Genomic DNA, 21,595 nt, shown 5'->3' on the forward strand with positions numbered 1-21,595 from the left:
AGAAGCCTGATTTCACTCATCACCTGTGTACAGTGATCCCTCGCTATATCGCTCTTCAACTTTCGCGGCTTCACTCCATCGCGGAATTTAAATGTAAGCATATCTAAATATATAGCACAGATTTTTGCTAGTCCGAGGATTTCTGCGGACAATGGGTCTTTTAATTTATGGTACATGCTTCCTCAGTTTATTTCATACAAGGGACGCTATTGGCGGATGGCTTAGAAGCTACCCAATCAGAACATGTATTACGTATTAAATAAAACTCCTCAATGATATACGATATGCTTCCCGCGCGGTGCTTGATTGTTTGCTTTTCTCTGTCTCTCTCACTCTCTCTGCCTGTCGCAGGTGTTGTGAGCAGAGGGGCTGTTTGCACAAAGGTTGTTTGCCTAGAAGATACCGACGCTCCTCTAAAAAAGTCGCTTTATCATGGTGCTTCGGCATACTTAAAAGCCCAAAAGCACGTATTGATTTTTTGATTGTTTGCTTTTCTCTCTCTCTCTTTCTCTCCCTCTGACATTGTCTGCTCCTGACACACATTCTTTGAAGAGGAAGATATGTTTGCATTCTTTTAATTGTGAGAAAGAACTGTCATCTCTGTCTTGTCATGGAGCACAGTTTAAACTTTTGACTAAAGGGTGTTATTTCATGTCTAGAGGGCTCTAATAATGTTAACAGTGTGGGAGAGTTTATAAGGGCTTAAAATATATAAAAATAACCATACAATCATATGGTTTCTACTTTGCGGATTTTCATCTATCATGGGGGGTTCTGGAATGCAACCCCCGCGATCGAGCAGGGATTACTGTAGTGCCATTTCAGCGGTAAGGCATTGTGGTGGCAGAATCATGCTGTGGGGCTGTTCTTCAAAGGCAGGGACTGGGAGACTAGTTAGGATTGAGGCAAAGCTGAAAGGAGCTAAATACAGAGATATCCTTAATATAAACCTGCTCCACAGCACTCAGAACCTCAGAATGATCTCAAGGACCACATTTCCAACAGAATAATGGCCCTAAGCATGAAACAAAGACAACACAGGAGTGACTTTGGGACAACTTTCTTGAGTGGCCTAGTGTTGTCTGGAGGCACCTGAAAATAGCTCTCCACCGATGGACTCCATCCAACCTGACAGAGTTCAAGCGAATATGCAGAGAAGAATCGTAGAAAATCCCAAACTTGTTGTGTCATACTCAAAAAGTTACCAGGCTGTTATTGCTGCCAAAAGTGCTTAAGCTAAGTATGGAGTAAAGGATCTAAATATTTGTTTCAACATGATATTTCAGAGTTTCATTTTTAATAAACTAGAAAAAATTCTAAAATCCTGTTTTCGCATTGTAATTCTAGGGTATTGAGTGTTGCCTCATGTGGGTAAACAAATTCATTTATACGATTTCAGCATAAGCCTGCAACCCATCAAAAGTTTGTAGGGATCTGAATACTTTCTGAATGCAGTCTGTATGCACAGACAGCTATAATAAGGATTTTTTCAACATGTGGAATGTTATCTAATATTGTTTACATCTGTAATTATAATTTGTAGTTATGTGTTAAAATACATGAAGGATTATTTATTCTGAAGCATAAAAGGACTAGGAAATGTTTGTATAGCTCAGGTTTTGACTTTTGAACCTTTATGATCAAATAGAATAGGCATTCCATTTTGGCTGATCCCTGTCTTGCTCCAGTGCTGTCAATCTAGGCTCCAGATCTCCACCACCTAATAATGAAGTGAACAGCTTTGGGAGTTGGAATGAGTAAATAAATGATAATATAAAAGAATGATTTTTTACTTAATGTTACCTTTTATTATGGTGAGTCTTGTCTCACAGTAGTATGTACAGCTTATAAGTGGAAACATTTTATTGGCCTCCTCACTGCTGAACTCTAATGCTGTTTCTGTTTATGTATCCACTTCAAACTTCACTAAACTCAAACCTATGGGGAAACTTTGTCTGTGTTTCTGTATTGACCTTTGAAATGATAAATGAGCAGAATAAACTCTTGGAAAAGCGCAAATGATGATCTTTAAGGATGACTTTATTCAAACTAGGCAAATTGTTAATACAAATTTTTGTTGTGTGGAAACATTTAAAAGCAGGAAGGCATTCTCTAAAAATGGCACTTTAATTTTAATGCTATGAATGTAATATTCTCTGCCATACTGTTAAAATTCATTAGGTGTTAGAATTTATGATTATCTTTAATGGGTATCCCTAAATATTTTTGTCTGAAACACATGATAAATTCAGAAAATGGAGCAAAATTTATCTGATAAGTAACCCCATTTCTCACCAAACCCTGGTAGGGGCGGAGTGGTGGCTCTGAGGCTAAGGATCTGTACTGCTATCCTGAAGATTGCTGGTTTGAATCCCCGTCACTGCCAAAAAGAGATCCTACTCTGCACTGAAAAAAGTATAACATTGATGTTGTTCATTCAACGTAAATTTTCTCTTTCAAGCAACTTAAGATTAGTAATTTAGTGTCATAACTTGAAGTATTTGGTTTCAGATCTCAATCAAAGTAAAAAAAATTATTTGTACCAAAGTAAGTTATGGTGGAGGGAATAAACATAAAAATCCTATTTCAGTTAACCTAATATTTTAGGTTGTTCGTGTGCTGTGTTTGAGGGGCCATTTGTATATTCTTCCGGTCGAACTTTACAGTGTGATGGCTTTCCAACTGCCAAAAAAGAAGGAACAACTTAAAAAATAGATTAACTTCAGTATAAAACAAGTGAATTACACCCAATCACTCTAAATGTTTGCCTCAACTTAAAAATTGTGGGATTAATAAGCTAAAAAAAAATATATTGGTTCAGATTGAAAATATTAAGTGTGCAATACAACTCGGAGTCCTGCCACGTGCAAAAGTTTGCAGACGACACTGCTGTCGTGGGCTGCATCAGGAGTGGATAGGAGGAGGAGTATAGGAAACTAATCAAAGACTTTGTTAAATGGTGCGACTCAAACCACCTACAACTAAACACCAGCAAAACCAAGAAGATGGTGGTGGATTTTAGGAGGACCAGGCCCCTCATGGACCCCGTGATTATCAGAGGTGACTGTGTGCAGAGGGTGCAGACCTATAAATACCTGGGACTGCAGCTGGATGATAAATTGGACTGGACTGCCAATACTGATGCACTGTGTAAGAAAGGACAGAGCCGACTATACTTTCTTAGAAGGCTGGCGTCTTTCAACATCTGCAATAAGATGCTGCAGATGTTCTATAAGTCGGTTGTGGCGAGCGCTCTCTTCTACGCAGTGGTGTGCTGGGAAGGCAGGATAAAGAAGAGCGATGCCTCACGCCTGGACAAAGTGGTGAGGAAGGCAGGCTCTATTGTAGGCGCAGAGCTGGACAGTTTGACATCAGTGGCAGAGTGACGGGCAATGAGCAGGCTCCTGTCAATAATGGAAAATCCACTGAAAAGGATCATCTCCAGACAGAGGAGCAGCTTCAGCGACAGACTGCTGTCACTGTCCTCCTCCACTGACAGACTGAGGAAATCGTTCCTCCCCCACACTATGTGACTCTTCAATTCCACCTGGGGGGGTAAACATTAATATTATACAAAATTATTTTCTGTCCGTTATACTTTCATTGTTATCAATCTTTAATTTAATATTGTTTTTATCAGTATGCTGCTGCTGGAGTATGTACATTTTCCCTTGGGATTAATAAAGTATCTATCTATCTATCTATCTATCTATCTATCTGAATCATTACCAAACCTTTTTCAGTGTGCTGGGCCCTTCAATTGCTCCAGGGGCGCTGTACAATGGCTGACCCTGCACTCTGACCCCAAGCGGTATGCGAAAACTAACAAATTCCTAATACAAGAAATTATATAAGGCGAAAAAAAAATCTTACCACACTAACTAGAAGGTAAGCTATAAAACCAACAAATTAGAGGGCCACTTTACATAAGCCTGTTTTTTTTTTCTTTCCTTCCCTGTCCTATTTATACATACATTGTTTTTAAGGCCCAGCTATAGCACTAAAATAACACCCATGGCCACAAAACTGTTTCCCATGAGAGTAGCACAGTGACGCAGGTTTCCACAACAAAACACTTAATCAAAGGTTTGAAGATACAAGAAAGTGCTACAACACACCAGTAATGATCATGAAAAGTGTAATATAACTGAACATTAAAGATACATCACAGGATGTAGCAGAGCAGCAAATGCAGAACACTGTGAATTGGAGACTGGCTGTAAGAGCACTCAGTATTTTATACTTTTTTAAGTTAATGGTTGATGTGATTTACAAGACATGAAAGCCCAGTCAGGTAGAACCTTTATAGTAGGCAGCAACCCCACTACTTCCCCCTTGTTTGGTCCTCAGTTCCCTTGTGGAATACGTTTTAGCCCACTATGCCAAAACATTTTGCGTATCCCCAGTTCAGAATTACTACTACCATGCCTCTAAGTTTCAAACCTAGATGTGTAGATTTGTGTATGAATACTTCCAAATGAGAGACTGCTGTTACCTTGTTTTAAATTTGCACATAAATATATGGCTGTGATTCTTTTTCTTTTTTTTTTGCATTACAGGAGGGATATAGATGACCAATTTGAGTCAGCTGCAAGAAGCACATGATCATATAGAAATAATTTTGTATATTATGTTATTTGCAAATGTAATTGGCACATTGAAAGCACATTTGCATACTGCTCTTTACATTAGTGGAAGCAGCTGCATTTCATTATTTATTGCCAGCACATTAATCAGCAAAGTCCTCGTTCAACATTTCAAATGTGTTTCCGATTCTTTCCATAGAAAAGTACAATAAAGTTTTCATTCATTGATACATTATCTTTAGTAATCCAGTTCAGAGAAATAGAAGCCAAAGCCTATCCAAGCAATACTAGATGCAAGGCAACACCAGTCCATCATAAAATGCATTATTACACATAGTCATATAAAGACCATTTTAGAGTTTCCAGTTAGAGTTCCTCCTTTGGGAGTTGTTGGGATGTGGGTGCTCAGAAAAAAAATGTATGCTGTCACAATTACACACATAAGTTCTCAAGCTGGGGTCAGAACCCTGTTATTGATCATATTTTATTTTAGTAAAATTCAAAATATCTCTAGAATTTCACAGTGCATGCAGATTAGTGTACTGCCTTGGGGTTCCATAATTAGAATAGTCTTACCATTTATACAGTGGTAAGCAAAAGTTTGGGCCCCCTTGCTTAAAATGTCTGTTACTGTAAATAGTTAAGTGAGCAGAAGAAGAACTGATCGCCAAAAAGTTAAAAATGATAAATTTCTTTAATATTTTACGCAATATTACATTTTTATTTCTACCTTTCATAGATACAAAATACCAACAAAATGAAAAGGGCCTGAAGCAAAAATTTGGACACCTGACATGGTCAGTACTTAGTAGCACACCCTTTGACAAGTATTACTGCTTGTAAATGCTTTTTGTAGCCAGCTATTACTCTTTGAATTCTTCCTTGCACAAGACTTCTAATTCTTTAGGATACTTGGTCCGTCTTGTATGCACTGCTCTTTTGAGATCTATATACAGATTTTCAATCATGTTTAGGTCAGGGGACTGTAAGGGCTATAGCAGGGCTATAGCAAAACCATTATGCCTCTTGAGGTATTCTATTGTAGATTTTGAGGTTTGTTTCGGATCATTACCTTTTGTAGGACCATCCTCTTTTTAACTTCAATTTCTTTACACATAGCGTGATGTTTGCTTCCAGAATTTGCTGATATTTGTTTGAATCCATTCTTCCCTCTACCAATGACATGTTCTCTGTGCCATTGGCTGTAGCAGAAGCCCAACGCATGAGTGATCCACCCACTTGCTTTTCCTGGAGTACAGCCCCTTTTTATCTCCAAACATACCTTTGCACATGCTGGCCATTATGATTTGAGGAAATAGCTACCTGAAAATGCTTTGCTATCTTCTTGTAGCCTTCTCTTGCTTTGTAGGCATCAATTAATTTATTTCTCAGAGTGCTAGCCAGCTGCTTAGAGGAGTCAATGGCTGCTGATTGTTGGGACAAGGTTTGAGGAATCAAAGAATTTATATAGCTTTGAAATTTGCACCTCCGGGAGTTTCCTAACTATGATTGTGAACAAGCCAGAGCCTAATTAAGCTAATTAAGGTCTGTGACTTTGGTAAAAGTTATCTGAGTCCTCAGATATCTTGGGGTTCCCAAATGTTTGCATTGTACTCTTTTCATTTCTTCACTGTACAATTGAATCATACAGAAACAAGACACTAAGCTGCATAAAAAGCTGAAAAGAAATGTATTATCTTTAACATTATGCCTTTTGGTGACCAGTTCTTCTTCTGCTCACTTATCTATTCACAGTAACAGACATTTTAAGCAATGGTGCCCAGACTTTTGCATAAAACTGTATAGGATGTAAAAAACGGTGACATTTTTGACATCAAAATTCTTATGAGGCTCTATTACAATTTTACTTTATCTGTGCAAGTGTCTCTAATGTTAATGTTAAATGACCTAACTATTAATATCTGTCCCAATTTTTGTAATGACTAGCAAGACGTGCAGGTTCATGCACACTTTGAATCATAGAAAATTAACCAAAACAATGAAATTCTTGTGTACTATACATGATAACCAGCTTTTTCCACGTCCTCTGGCCTTCTCAATATTTTACCTATGGAAAACTTTTCGAATGAAGACATTTATAGATTGTTATATAGACAAATTATTTACATCTTATGAACAATTATGCTCCAAATTAACGTTGCAGCTACACACTTTTTTTGCTTTATACAAGTTACAAATTATTTGAAAAGAAGCCTATCAAACTTTCCACATCTTACACCTATATCTAACCCAGAAGCTAAACTGCCTAGTCTTGATGAAGACAGTATTTCAACAGTTTATAAAAATAGTTCAAAGAGTCTGTCCTTCATTGTTCCTAGGTGGTACTGAGACTTTTCAATTGGCATCTCAGAGAAGAAGTGGGACTCAGCCTTACATAGGATACACTCTAGCTCTGTATGAGCCAAGCATTCCGGATTTCAACTCCAGCTCTTTCATCTATAATATTTATCTAATGTATAATTATCTAAAATGTTTCCAGGGCAAGATTCAAGTCTGTGGGTTTTGTCATCTGGCTTCACCATCACTTGATTATATGTTTTGGGAATGCACTAAATTCACATCATTTTGGAGAAAAATACATGTTTCTCAGACAACTTCAGTGTTACAATCACTACTATCTGTTAATGGTGATATTTGGCATGAAAGTGCAGAGGGGGAAATCAGTTATAATCACTTGTACTGCACTATCATCACACAAACTTATTTTATTCAACTGGAAGGATCCAATCCAACTTCTACAACTTAGTCGGTAAGCAGCGTTTTACAGTATATTATCTGAAATTAGAAGAAGTCACCATTTCTTTTAGAGGATATTGCTAAAACATTTTTTAAAAAAAGGCACAAATTCATACTTTTTTTTCAAGTTCTTGTGTATCCCTTTTCTTTCTTTTCGGTAGGGGTTGAGTCTTGTTTTCCTTTATATTTCTATTTTTCTTAGTTTTCTCTGTATTGATTTTAAAGTCCTTTAGTCTTTCCTTAAGGCTCATACCGCACAATACTAGAATCAGTCAAATATGTTTTTGCTGAATTTTTAAGTGCTGCTATATCCTGCCAGAGTCCAAAAATGCACAGTTTTTCAGAGGCCATACACAATTTTAAAAAACCCTCCCGTGACTTGCACTCCATATTGTATATAACTTAAAAGCATAGCCAGTAATTTTGATAGGTCAGGTACATTCTGGTGGAGGTCTGTGATGAGTCTGTTTGGACATCCAAGTTTTACTTAAACACCTTACTTTCAAGTAATAAACCACATTTCTGCTATTGTGTAATTATTGTATAAGACTTTTATTTACAGTAAACATTATTTGCCTTATATCTGCCCATATCTAATCTTTTTACAAATCCTTCTCTATGGATTTGCAAATGTAACATTTTTTATTTGAATTTTTTCTGTAAATATTAAAAAGAAAAACTAGAAAAAAATCAACAGCCCTGTAACTGAGACTAATGAACCCCAATGTGTCAACTTAACTCATTTTGATATGTTCTTCCTCCACAGAGTATTGTTGTCTGTGCTTAAACCTCCTTTCTCATCAGCACATGGTATCCTGAACCACTAGGTCTCATAATTAGGTGAATGAATTCTCCTGCGGTGCATTACTAAAATATTTTTAGTATATAATACTGTATGCTTCACTATAATAAAATAAAACTCCAGAATATTAAACTATATACAGTCTTTCCAGTCTGCATCCTTGCTCACTGTCTGCTAGCAAACCTATGCTGATTTTCTTGTTTTTTATAATTGCTTCCATCAGTTTGCCTTTGATGCTATTAAAAGTAATTGGTCTATAGTTTTGAGGATTGTGCCAGTCTCATTTATATATTATAAGGTATTTACCAGCTTGCAGTCTTAAATCATTTCCCTTGTTGTTTTTTAAAATTTTGTTTGATTTGTGGGACTTGTTTGCCTTTAGCCTTTCTAGTTCTGTGCAGCTGCTGGCATGTTACTTCCTTACAAGACACCTCTACACACCTTTTATTTTCTTTTCATATTTTGTTTCACTGTCAGCGGTCTCAGTACATTTCAGCTTCTCCTGGATTTTTCTCTTTCTACCTTTATATTGAAAGAATTCCTTAAGGGTGCACTTTTGCATCATTACAAATACTCTTCTGCTGGTTGCTTTTGCTATTTCAAATTTCCCTTTTGACTGTTAAGCCTAGCAGTTAACATATTACAGTGGTGCTTTACCTTTGGCCCCTTCATCTTTGTAATCGGTGTAATGACATTCTTTATTGGAGGTGTCAAGTGTGTTTGGTAACATTATTTTTTATTTCCAGAACCCAATCATGTACAGTCTAGTGCAAAAGTTGAAGTAGTTTTGGGAGTTGACAACACACATTTAGGTGCTGATGAAAAGGGGTTGATGTTCACTGTCGTCAAGATGACAGAAAGACTGTTGGTAAATTCTCGACAGTATATACAGTAAACATCCATCCATCCATCCATTATCCAACCCGCTATATCCTAACTACAGGGTCACGGGGGTCTGCTGGAGCCAATCCCAGCCAACACAGGGCGCAAGGCAGGAAACAAACCCCGGACAGGGTGCCAGCCCACCGCAGTTCAGTAAACATTTAAAAAGGAAACCATACTAATAAAACACACAATTTTCTATTTTTCTTCGAGTTTTCAAAAGTAAATTTTGTTTAATGTCATACTTTCCAAAAGTGTTAAAGATTAAGTTTTAAAGTTTATTTTGTAGATTTTGGATATTGACTCATTAGTAAGACTGAAATAAAAGTACACAATTTTTATTCTTCATATGCTTTTAAACCTGATATATTGTAGATGGATCAATAAAATGCATTTCCATCTTTTAATTCTTAATCTGCTGTTGACTGTTTGTTTTTTATTCGGTTGGCATTACACAATCATGCATGAATGCATTGATACCTAAAACTACTGGTAGTCCGATGGCAGCCACTTTAAGAGGATTACCTGGCCGAAATAAAATGAAATGTATTCTACACTGTCACAATAACAGCCCAAAGAAATTGAAAAATGTTTGGGGCAGCCAACCATATATTGTGCCCTGGCTTCAAATGGGTAATTTTGAGTGTGAGAATATGGTGGCTTTAAAGACCAGGACAGGAAGTGATATCATCTGGACTGGAACCAGACGTGATGTCATCAGGTCCGGAAGTGACATTATCAATAGCCCTGGGAACAATGTCTTCTTGGGGGAGTGGGACTGGATTATGTGGAGAGCGGTGGAACAGAAGAGACGTCATCATTATCACTAGTACCAGAAGTGCCATCATCAATGGCGACGGTACCGAAAAGTGATATAATCAATGGCACTGGGACCTAGCGAGATTTCCCGTGGATGGTCTGCTGAGGATTAAGAAAGAAAGTCAGTGCAGCTCACCACCCCCTGGTCTGGCATGGTACTGTTATTCAGGCCCTTTAGCTGCCTCCCAATCACACGTGTATGACAACACCTTTTTTAAAGTGTTGCTAATTCAGAGCAGCTGTAGATGAACTGGTGATTTATGGCTTACCAGTCAGTGAACATCCTAAAACAAATTTTAACTGGCTACAAAGCTCCATTTTCAACATACAGTCACCTCCTTAAATATTTGATTGTACTTTTTACGTTGAATATGACTCCACAGTGTTAACTATGAGAAGATTCTCCACTTGTCAACTACCTAGCAGTTATTGTTATTGTATATACAGTTGGTGACTCAACTTTGATGTTAGATGAAATGTTAGACAGGTTAACTTACATTTCTCTATTAAGCATTTCTGCATTTTTTAAATTTTTATTCAGTACCATTTTTTCCAAATTTCCTTTTGTAATTCCACTTCATTATCAGCAACACTTATTTAACTACCTCAGTTAATATGAAGTTAATGGGTCTTACATGCATCTTATGTGGCTACCACCTAAAACAAAGGTATAATAAAAAATAATTGATAAGCAGAATTATTGACGGATTTGTGAGACTTACCATGTTTGTTTTTAGGTTTGTCAATTTGTAGTAGTCCACATAAGAACTTACTTATCACCAGCACTTACAAATGTATGGGTGTCCCTGAGACACACAAAGGCTCAATACCCTTTTGTTATATGCCACTTACCAGCCAACAGGGTCTTACCTTTACCACACTTGAGAAACAATGCAAGATGAGCAAATGGCAACCTCTCTTGCACCAGGTTAATATTATTTTCTTATTCAGTCACTCAAGATATAAAGACAAAATATAGAAATGTAAAGCAACTTACAGTAGTATTTATTAAAGTATAATAATACAAATAGAAGAAAGTATCTTAGAAAATAAAATAGATAGCAAAGTCTAGACATAGTTTCAGGAAAACCTTATTGAAAGTCAGCAATTCCAAGGGTGGATGTTGTCCTGGGCGGCTATTTAATTTAGCAGTGATGGATGTGTGATGCATAAGTTTGCATTCTCCAATGACCAATCAAAATGGTCAGTCTCTCTTTCTTTCTAATTTGAATTGGTATTTGACGTCTTTTCCTATGTTGTTTCTCTTCATTGGTCCTTGAGAAGAGTCAATATTTATGATCAAATCCCATATGAAGCTCTGGGGCATGTGACATTACATACATTTGATTGGCTAGCTGTCCTGGGGCCTCATGTATAATGCCGTGCATAGAATTCGCACTAAATCATGGCATATGGACAAAGCTGGAAATGTGTGTACTCATAAAAATATCCAGATGCATAAAACTATGCATTCAAGTTCCACACACTTCTCCTTTATAAATACCAATGATCATGAAATTTAATCCATGTGCATGTGCCTACATCCCCACCCTGACTTCACCCAGAATTCTGCATATTTCAGTATGCAAATCTATATACATAGCCCCTTCCGTTTAGCAAAAGCATGAGGAAAAAATTAGTATTTCAGCGAATGCAAAGTGTAGGCAAAGGAAAACGTTTGTTGGCTTAAGCAGTGGTGTAAGCAACAAAAGGAAATTGATAGAGTAATACAGTGTGGTGGAAACACTTGAAAGTTCAAGTTCAGAAAGCCGTACTGTGCCTAAAATAAAAAAGAAGTGGTCAGATATCAAAGTTGACATGTAAAAGCCAGTCGCAACTCACCATCTGTTTATTCTGTTTAAGAAAATATTACAAAAGCTGAACCCTGTGTGGAGGACGTGACTCCAGGCAGTGATGATACTGCTGTGATGAGCACATCTTCAGGCTCTGGCTGCTCACACACCTCTTCTTCGGAAACAACTGGGTGACCATCTCGCCGTGTGCTGACAGACGCTGTTCTGGAGTCACAAAATGCAATAGTGGATGCTGTAAGTGATGTGGCCAATGAACTAAGGAATATAAGGGCTATACAGTGATCCCTCGCTATATCGCACTTCGACTTTTGCAGCTTCACTCCATTGCGGATTTTAAATGTAAACATATCTAAATATATATCACAGATTTTTCACTGGTTCGCAGATTTCTGCGGACAGTGGGTCTTTTAATTTATGGTACATGCTTTCTCAGTTGGTTTCTCCAGTTGATTTCATACAAGGGATGCTATTGTTGGATGGCTGAGAAGCTACCCAGTCAGAGCACGTATTATATATTAAATAAAACTCCTCAATGATATACGATATGCTTCCCACGTGGTGCTTCGCATACTTAAAAGCTCTAAAAGCACCTATTGATTTTTGATTGTTTGCTTTTCTCTGTCTCTCTCACTCTCTCTGACATTCTCTGCTCCTGACAGAGGGGGTATGAGCAGAGGGGCCGTTTGCACAGAGGCTGTTTGCCTAGAGGATACGGACGCTCCTCTCAAAAATGCTGAAAGACTACCTTCACATTGCTCCCTTCCTTGCGGCCGCTTTATCGCGGTGCTTCGCATACTTAAAAGCCCAACAGCACGTATTGATTTTTGATTGTTTGCTTTTCTTTCTCTCTGTCTCTCTCTCTCTCTCTGACATTCTCTGTTCCTGAAGAGAAGATCTATTTGCATTCTTTTAATTGTGAGAAAGAACTGTCATCTCTGTCTTGTCATGGAGCACAGTTTAAACTTTTGACTAAAGGGTGTTATTTCATGTCTAGAGGGCTCTAACAATGTTAAAAAATGTATTTAGAAGGTCGTAAACAGGTTTTCTATGCTGTAACTGCGAAAATATTAGATTTATAAATAAAGAATCCTACTTTGCGGAAATTCATTTATCACGGTAGAGTCTGGAACAGATTAACCGCGATAAACGAGGGTTTAATGTACTGTGTGATACTATCCACAAATTAAATGAACTGGTTAAAAAATAAATGCTGCATCTGAATACCTGTTTTTGCTTTCTGCTAATTGCATTCAAACAAAGTTATAATGTTGTCCAATTTGCCTGATCATTTAATGGGTCAGGGTCAGGTTCATCATAATGCATCTCTTCAGGTATGGGCAATGGGACAGCTAACAATAACAACAGGGTCTCCATTTAAAAAACACATAAACCTTGCTTTCTTTCCTTAACCCATTCCACAGATACACCAGGGCAATGGCAGGTACTTTGGCTAGTAAAAAATATAAATATAGGCTTGCTTATATTTGATATAAGTTTTGAATCTTAATATTTTTGCTAATTTGACAAGTCATTTGCAGTTTTTTTCAGTACTATACTGAAAGCCACTAACAAAATTGATAATCAAAAAAAAATGAGAGCATTACAGTCACAATATCCCTTACGTCATGTTGGGACACATCAAGCTGCTGTTAAACACAGTTTGGAATATTATGGATTAAAAGATATGTGAACTACTATTGTATAGTGCAGTGCTTTCCAACCCATGTGCCGCGGCACCCTGGTATGACGTGAACACGGACTAAGGGTGCCGTTGCCAGGTGTCAGAACATAAAAAAATTTGATTTGAACTGATAATAATAATACCAGTTACACCTCAAGACTAAAGTCATGCTACCTGTGTCCATCTTATTTCAACTGCATTCTGACGAATTAATAAATATTAGCTCTAATTTACTTACTTGCCACAGGGTAAGTTACGTTGCTTCCTGTTGTCTGTTTGTTTTTTGTTTTTTTTTTTGCGCTGAAAATAGCCGACTGTAGTGAAAGTCGTAAACGTAAAAACAACAGCAGCATCAACAACCTCAATGAAAATGATAATGCAGGGAGCAGTAAAGTTGCTAAAACGAAAACACGATACTATCAGGACAGTTACTTGAATTATGGGTTTACATTTGTTGACAAAAAAGTTATTCAGCACCCGCGATGTTTGTTGTGATATCCTTGCAAATAAAGTCATGGTTTCAAGCAAATTGCAACGTCACTTTCAAAGCAAGCATCAGAATGCAAATAACAAGAACTCTGCATATTTTAGGCATTTGATGGACAGCCAGCAAAAGCAAGCACAGCTGTTTATGAAAACTGTGTCGGTGTCAGACATATCAAGGTGAAGGGGTGCTATTAGCTCAAAAGATTTCACTAAAGGTGCCATGGTTTGGGAGAGGTTGGGAAGCACTGGTATAGTGTATTTCCTGCAGTCTAGAAATACAGAGAATTTTGAAATTCAGACTTTGGGAAGTCAAAAAAATACTAAGAATTTACTAAAGTGTCAAACAGTTTTCTGATTTTCTTTTTGTCCCTACTTTACTATTTCTGCATGTTTTTGTCTCTAAAACATAAAGGTTGTATCTATTGGCTTTGACAAAATACAAAATTGACTTTAAAAGTTCCCCATCTGTCTATTTTTGTTTCAAGGTAGCACATTTGCATGACATCATTCCTGACTAAACATGACTGAAATATAGCTGAGGTTTTCTTCTCATCTTAACCCAAACTCATACCAAAATAAGCTCTTAAATGTGGCAGATTGTAGATAATCTTAAGGCAAAATTTCTTGTTAACACTTGACAAAATGAAAACAAGAAGCAGAAGCCGTCAAAGCAGTGATGAGAATAAGCAAGCCAAAATGAGTAAATGCCGCTGCCTCAGGATGTAGTAGAAGCAGAAGTGTTTGTAGCTTAAAGGCTAGATTCTGAGCAGCATATTAAAGATTCAAAGAAGATGGGAAAATATTTGGGGAGAATGAGTCCTTCAGCTTAACAAGTCTTTCTGGCCTGATTAGCGTTTATAATCCTGCATTGAGCTAAAATTGAATTTTCTGTAGGCTGAGATTTACCAGGTTACACTCTGAAGTTTAATTGAAAATATTTTGGAGTGTTCTGTCTGATGAGCCTGCTATTTTTTAAATGTAAGCTCCCTTTAGTAAGCACACACCTATAGAATATTCCAGGACTAAATCTGTCACCTTGTAGAAATCTCAGTTATAAGCAATTTATACTTATTAAATATAGGGTATGCACAAACATATACTGTACATTTTAAAGGAAAAAACTGATATTACTGCCCATTTCCCAAGTCAGGTTGGTGGCTATCCTGGCAGCGACAGGTGCAAGGTAGGAAGCAACCCTGGTTAGTAAGCCATTTATTTTAACATTTATTGGGAAGTGTGAAACTGGTGAGGTCTACGGTAGGAGTGCGGTGGATGTGGGATTACATCAGGGATCGGCTCTGAGCTCTTTCTTATTTGCAGTGGTGATGGACAGGTTGACAGATGAGATTAGATAGGAGTTCCTGTGTACTATGATGTTTGATGATGACATTGTGACCGGTAGGGAGCAGGTCGAGGAAACCCTGGAGAGGTGGAGATATGCTTGGTCTAGAGTGCAGAAGAATGAAGTTCAGTAGGAACAAGACAGAATACATGTGTGTAAATGAAAGGGAGATCAGTGGAATACTGAGGATGCAGGGAGATGAGTTTATGAAGGTGGATGAGTTTAAATACTTAGGATCAACAGTACAGAGTAATGGGGATTGTGGAAGAGAGGGGAAAAAGAGAGTGCAGGCAGGGTAGAATGGGATGAGAAGACTGTCATGAGTAATTTGTGACAGACAGGTATCAGTAAGAGTGAAAGGTAAGGTCTACAGGATGGTAGTGAGACCACATATGTTATATGGGGTGGAGATGGTGGCACTAACAAAAAGAAAGGAGACATAGCTGGAAGTGGCACAATTAAAGATGCTAAGATTTGCATTGGGCGTGACGAGGATGGATAGAATTAGAAATGAGTACGTTAGAGAGTCAACTCAGTTTGGAAGGTTGGAAGACAAAGTCAGAGAGTTGAGATTGCGTTGGTTTGGACATGTGCAGAGGAGAGATGCTGGGTATATTGGGAGAAGGATGTTAAGGATAGAGCTGCCAGGCAAGAGGAAAAGATGAAGGCCTAAGAGAAGGTTTATGGATGTGGTGAGAGAAGACATGCAGGTAATGGGTGTAACAGAGCAAGATGCAGAGGACAGGAAGATATGGAAAAAGATGATCCGCAGTGGCAACCCCTAATGGGAGCAGCCGAAAGAAGAAAAAGAAGAAGAAGAAGAAGAAGAGGTCAATGATTCAAACCCACACTAACTCATACTGGGCATACTTTAATATTGCTTAACCTACACCACATTTAGAGATGTTGGAAGAAGCCAGAGACCACCCATATGGATATACTGTAAGGAGAACATACAAACTAAAATGGATTAGGCAGACTTGATAATGGATGAAGAGGTCCTCATGTTAATGCAAATAAATTGCTAAATTATATGACATTATTTTCTCAGAAACTCTTAAGTAAAAATATAATTATGTTTTATATTTGCAGATCCACAAATGGAGAAAATGTATCATATATCTTAAAATAGTTTTTTTTATTCCTAAGCTTTCGACAACCTGCCAGATGTCATCATCAGTGGAAAATGATTAGACATACAAGAATCAAAGGCAATATATAGCTGGTGAAGGTTGGGCATGGAGGGGGTTTGTAAATGGCAGGGGATGTGGATTAGTAAGGTCAGATTTGGAAGGTGTTGGTATTGAAGTATTTTTTATCATTAGCCAGCTCTCTGGCACTCTTAGTGTTGGCCCTGAATTTTACTTTCACAGTGTCCCAGTTAAATGTGGGTCCTTTGGAAATTGTATGTGTGTAAATTGGAGATGTGGGAGTTTTCTTCTGAAGGCATTGTGATGTTTCTGTATACGTGTTGTAAGACTTTTTCTGGAAAAGTAAACATTGAACAAACATCTAAGACCTTGTACCCCGTTGTTTATTTTTGCCTTTGTGCTAATGAGTTGCACAAAAAGAAAGCCAGGTTGGTGCTTGAAAACAGACTTTATTCCTGAACTTGAAAGAGTAATATCACTGTCTTTTAATGGCAGACTGTAGACACATTAAACTTTGCTTGTTTTCCTTTAGTCTGCTTTTCCTGAAAAATTAAACAGATACACAGGTATCTCCATCAGTGCTATCAAGCTCTGTGAACAGTCTACCTGATAGAAAACTTAGCCAGGCAGTCATCCAAATTACTGTATAAGTAACCTGACTTTAAAATTTCCTAACACCATGAGATAAGTTTATGTGCAGCTGCTTTAGCTGCCTATAGTTCTAAGCCACCTGAAAGGATATTTTTTGTATATTTGTTAGCTATTAGAAAGTCTGTTTTCTCTGTGCTACAACCATTCTAAGAGAACGAATATGTAGTGTGATCACTCACGATCTGCGATAATAAACTTCCTTCTTTCACTTATTTTGATTTTCTTAAGCATGTTCAGGGTTTGTGGACAACACCAGAGCAGCTTCTGTCATGAACTGTGTTTTCAAAATAGGTTCTGCAAACAAGATACTAACTTTTCTGTGCAAGAAAAAAGCAAAGGCAAAATATTCAGTTAGTGTTTTTTTTCCCTGATTCCTCCAGTTTTGTGAAAGTGAAAGAATGATAGATCTTGAACTATTCAAGAGTGGGACTAATGCTGCAGACTAATTTTCTTTTACAATTTTTTACAGGTGAAAAAACAAGTTTCTTAAATGCTGTGGAATCAGCCAATCATGTATCTGAAATACATTTATCTTATTTAACATGCCTTGCAGGTAAGAATTAAAATTCAATTAACCCAGTTCTTGGCCTTGATCTTATAACATATGTTTAGGTAACTTGTTTTCAGCAAGTTTATCTCATCCATAGTCTGAAATGGCAGTATATAGAATTAACTTTAGTTAATTTGGTTTTGTAATATATTTTTTTATTAACTGTTCTACCAGAAGTGTTTGGTAACCACATCCTTCATTAATTTATACTTTTGTGAAATTAATTTTGACTGTTTATATATTTTGCCATTTAAATGTTAACAATTTATAATCCTTTTTAGCCTTAATGTACATGTCACTTGTGTTCGTAAGTTGAGGGCTTTCTTTAAATTACAAAATCACTGGGCAAGTTAAATAACATATTGGGATCACTGAAAGTAATTACTGTAATAGAATTTACCATTTACTTAAAAGAAGACAGGATGGTGGCGCAATGCTTAGTGCTGCTGCATTTCTAGTTGAGGAGAGTGAGTTTAAATACTTGATTGATCACTGAGTAGAGTTTACATGTTCTTTGCGGGTTTCACCAGGTACATTTAATTTTCAAAGGTAATGTTTAACACTACTAGAGTTAATTTAATAGTGATGATTTTTATTTTCCTCTGAATTGTGTATGAGTCAGACAGATCTGCGACTTTAAATTGTTATTTTATGAATTAGTGATTGGAAGTGTGGCCAACAGTGTACTTGCTTTATTAGCATCCAGCTCTTAGTGAATTTAAATTGGATAAGCCTGTTGATATATTGGAAGGATCGATTTATTGAAAATCCTAGACACCACTCTATGATGTGTATTAGAAACATTTGTTTCTTCTTTCTGCTGCTCCTGTTAGGGGTTGCCACAGCGGATCATCTTTTTCCATAACTTCCTGCCATCTGCAGCTTGCTCCGTTACACCCACCACCTCCATGTCCTCTGTCACTACATCCATAAGCCTCTTCTTAGGCCTTCCTCTTTTACTCTTTCCCAGCAGCTCTGTCCTTGGCATCCTTTTCCCAATATATCCAGCATCTCTCCTCTGCACATGTCCAAACCAACGCAATCTCGCCTCTCTGACTTTGTATCCAAAGCATACAACCTGAGCTGACTCTCTAATGTACTCATTTCTAATCCTGTCCATCCTCATCAAACCCAATGCAAATGTTTAACTCTGCCACCTCCAGCTCTGTCTCCTGTGTTTTGGTCAGTGTCACTATTTCAACCCATATAACTTAGCTGGTCTCATTGCATTAGAAAAAAATGCAATTCTTACAAAATAAGATGGAAGTGGCAGTCATTATTCAAAATCCACGAGCATAACTGTAAAAAATATATAAGCAATAAAACTTAGCTATATAAAAATAAAGGCATACTGTTCTACATTCAACAGGTTATTTAGCATTGTTATTTTCTTTTCAGTATCTTGTAATCTTAATATGTCATGAAATGTACTGCACTGTTCATTATTACAAAAGCTGCAATGACCCTGATAAAAGTGGCCTGCTACATTTTCAGTAATTTCTTGATTTCTTATTTCTTTGCACAAACAGAAATACTAGTTATAGCCAACATGTCTGTTCATGGGCTGTACAGTTTATTTCAAATATTAGGGTCAATTGGCGAGCCCTGATAAACTCTAAAATCCATCATGCTATTACTATTCTTTATGATAAACATCTCCGTGAGATGATTGAATTTCAAAAAATGTAATTACTTGTTTTCTGAGTGTTGACAGTATGGAGAGTCACATTGCCAGAGATTACGTCAAAATGTCATTAGTGTTTAGTCAATTGTCCAGAAGGAGACTGGCTTGAAAGATCTATTATATGAGTAGACATGGCTAGAGAAAGAGAGGGATGGCTGTTTTATTTAGTGTATTGATAGTATAAATTGTGAGACACTTACTAAAAACACATCCGAATCTGTAACAGTACTTTTAATATTGCTACTACAAGTGTGTGTGTCTAAAATGATAAAGTTACAGCCACCCAGTATCTGCTTGCATATACTTTATACTTATTGAATTTTTATGCTTATCTTAAGACAGTTTATTTTGTTGTTCTAACAAGAAGCAGCTGGCAGAGCCAAAAGATTGTTTAAATATTTTTTTTCCCTATGAAAGTCATTTATAGTGAATATACATGAATAAAACCAAAGGCCCTGGGGGGAGATACTGTAAAAAATGTAAAAAAAAAGCAATTTGTGCAGTTTTTTATTTATTAATTTTGACAGCATCAAGTACTTTATTTTCTATTTACAAAGTTAAAAATACGTGGGTTTTGGCACGCAGCTCAAAATTGTTGGAGTCTTTTCCTTACGAGGATACCCTCTTTTTCTGTTCTAAAAGCAATTTATAAAATATGTATTTTGGGAATTGCAGCTTAAAACTCATTTTGTTTCTTGAGAGACACAGATGGTGTACAAGTGAGTGTTCAATTACTATATATTCTCAGATGAAAACATATATTAGCTTAAAAGCAAACAAAAAAATGCAATCTCAGAGCACTAATTAGGTCCTGATGAACACTTTAATTTTCCTAGTGAACAGTCCAGTAGATTTTTTTACAGGTTCTGAGATTTTTAAGATTTTCTTCATTCTGTTCCTCCTTCCACTGTGTTTCTGTTTTGTGTCAGCAACTGCAGATTATTCTTTCTGTTTTCAGAATTCAGAATGTTTCAGTTGCATTTCACATTCATTTTTATCTTTGACAATAAAAAAGCTACCATGGTAGTTCTAGAGCAGTATGTGGGGCCTGGGGCATCTGTCTATTATGAATTATTTAGTTAGAAAAACAACTTTTTTAAAGAAGCTCATAATATGATGAGATGCCATCAGCACATTAAGAAGTGGTTTCAGAATTGTTTATACGAAATATAATAACATCAAATCAATTTCAGAAAGTTTATTTTTCTAACACTTCCTTAAGTGACTGCTCCTGTTTAACTCTCATAATCTAAGCTTTCTGTTAGTTATTTTTTAATGGAGATTATAGCCAAATAATCCAGTCTTTCTTGAGAAAGAGTTGTTCTTAAAAAATTAAACATATAAGCCCTTTTTTGTCAAACAAATCTTGAAAATAAGTGTTCCAAAACAATTTAACTACAATACAATTTGAAAGGCAGTATAATATTTAGTTTTTGGGGCAGCATTTTTTTTAAATCATGCTTCACATAGCTGGCACATCATTTTTGTTTCCAATCTGTGGATCCATCAAGAAACTAGAAATGCATTGTAAATAGTAATAAATATTTCATTATTATTAATATTTCACAGGATCTCATACTTTTTCTGACTCTTAGCCGTCATGACTGTGTACATATATACAGGTATATATACTGTATATATATATATATATATATATATATATATATATATATATATATATGGGATAAAAATAAGTTTACAGTTGTTTGTATGGAAAAAGACATGCAGGTTATGATTGCTACACTCAAATACACTTTAATAATAATAAGAAGAAGACAAACAATACAAATAAATAATACAATAATTAATCAATATTTGCATACTCTGGTATATATGTGTGTGTGTGTGTGTCTAGCCCTGGCCGGGACACCCAGGAGGACCAGAGGAGGACTTGTGCCTCCTCCAGACCGAGAGGGGGCGTCCGTCCTGGTTATGTTGGGGGCCTCGGGTAAAGGGCTTGGAAGCCCAGCCCTGTAGGGACCGTGGCCACCGCCAGGCGGCCCCAGTGCCTGATTATTCAGGAGCCCGGCACTTCCACCACACCAGGAAGTGCCGGGGAAGGCGACAGGGGACACCTGGACGGCTTCGGGTGCGCAACCGGCACTTCCGCCACACGGGGGTGTGTCCGCGGGAGATTGCCGGGAAGCAGCTGGAGCCCATCCGGGTTCCTATAAAAGAGGCCGCCTCCCTCCAGTCAGCAGTGGATGTCGGGTGGAAGTGGACAGAGCTGGAGAGAGGACTGGGCGGCCAGGAAAGAAAGGCACAGGAACTGTGAGCCCTGGACTTTGGGGAATCGGTGCAGAAGGCACTGGGGTTTGTGTGCACGTTAAATTTGTAAATAATTATTGTAAATAAACAGTGTGTGGTGGAGCCAACGATGTCCGTCTGTC

General features: G+C 37.2%; 1 protein-coding gene across 1 annotated transcript in view; it reads left to right on the top strand.

Moving 5' to 3' along the window:
• dlgap1a (discs, large (Drosophila) homolog-associated protein 1a) overlaps window positions 1–21,595 on the top strand; it is an 879,958-nt gene that overhangs the window by 217,117 nt on the left and 641,246 nt on the right. The window contains exon 3 of the mRNA XM_039754830.1: window positions 17,441–17,524. The gene's annotated coding sequence lies outside the window, so the exon portion shown is untranslated. The remainder of the gene's footprint in view (window positions 1–17,440; window positions 17,525–21,595) is intronic.

The sequence above is a fragment of the Polypterus senegalus genome, chromosome 5 (assembly GCF_016835505.1).
Source record: "Polypterus senegalus isolate Bchr_013 chromosome 5, ASM1683550v1, whole genome shotgun sequence".
Lineage (NCBI taxonomy): Eukaryota > Metazoa > Chordata > Cladistia > Polypteriformes > Polypteridae > Polypterus > Polypterus senegalus.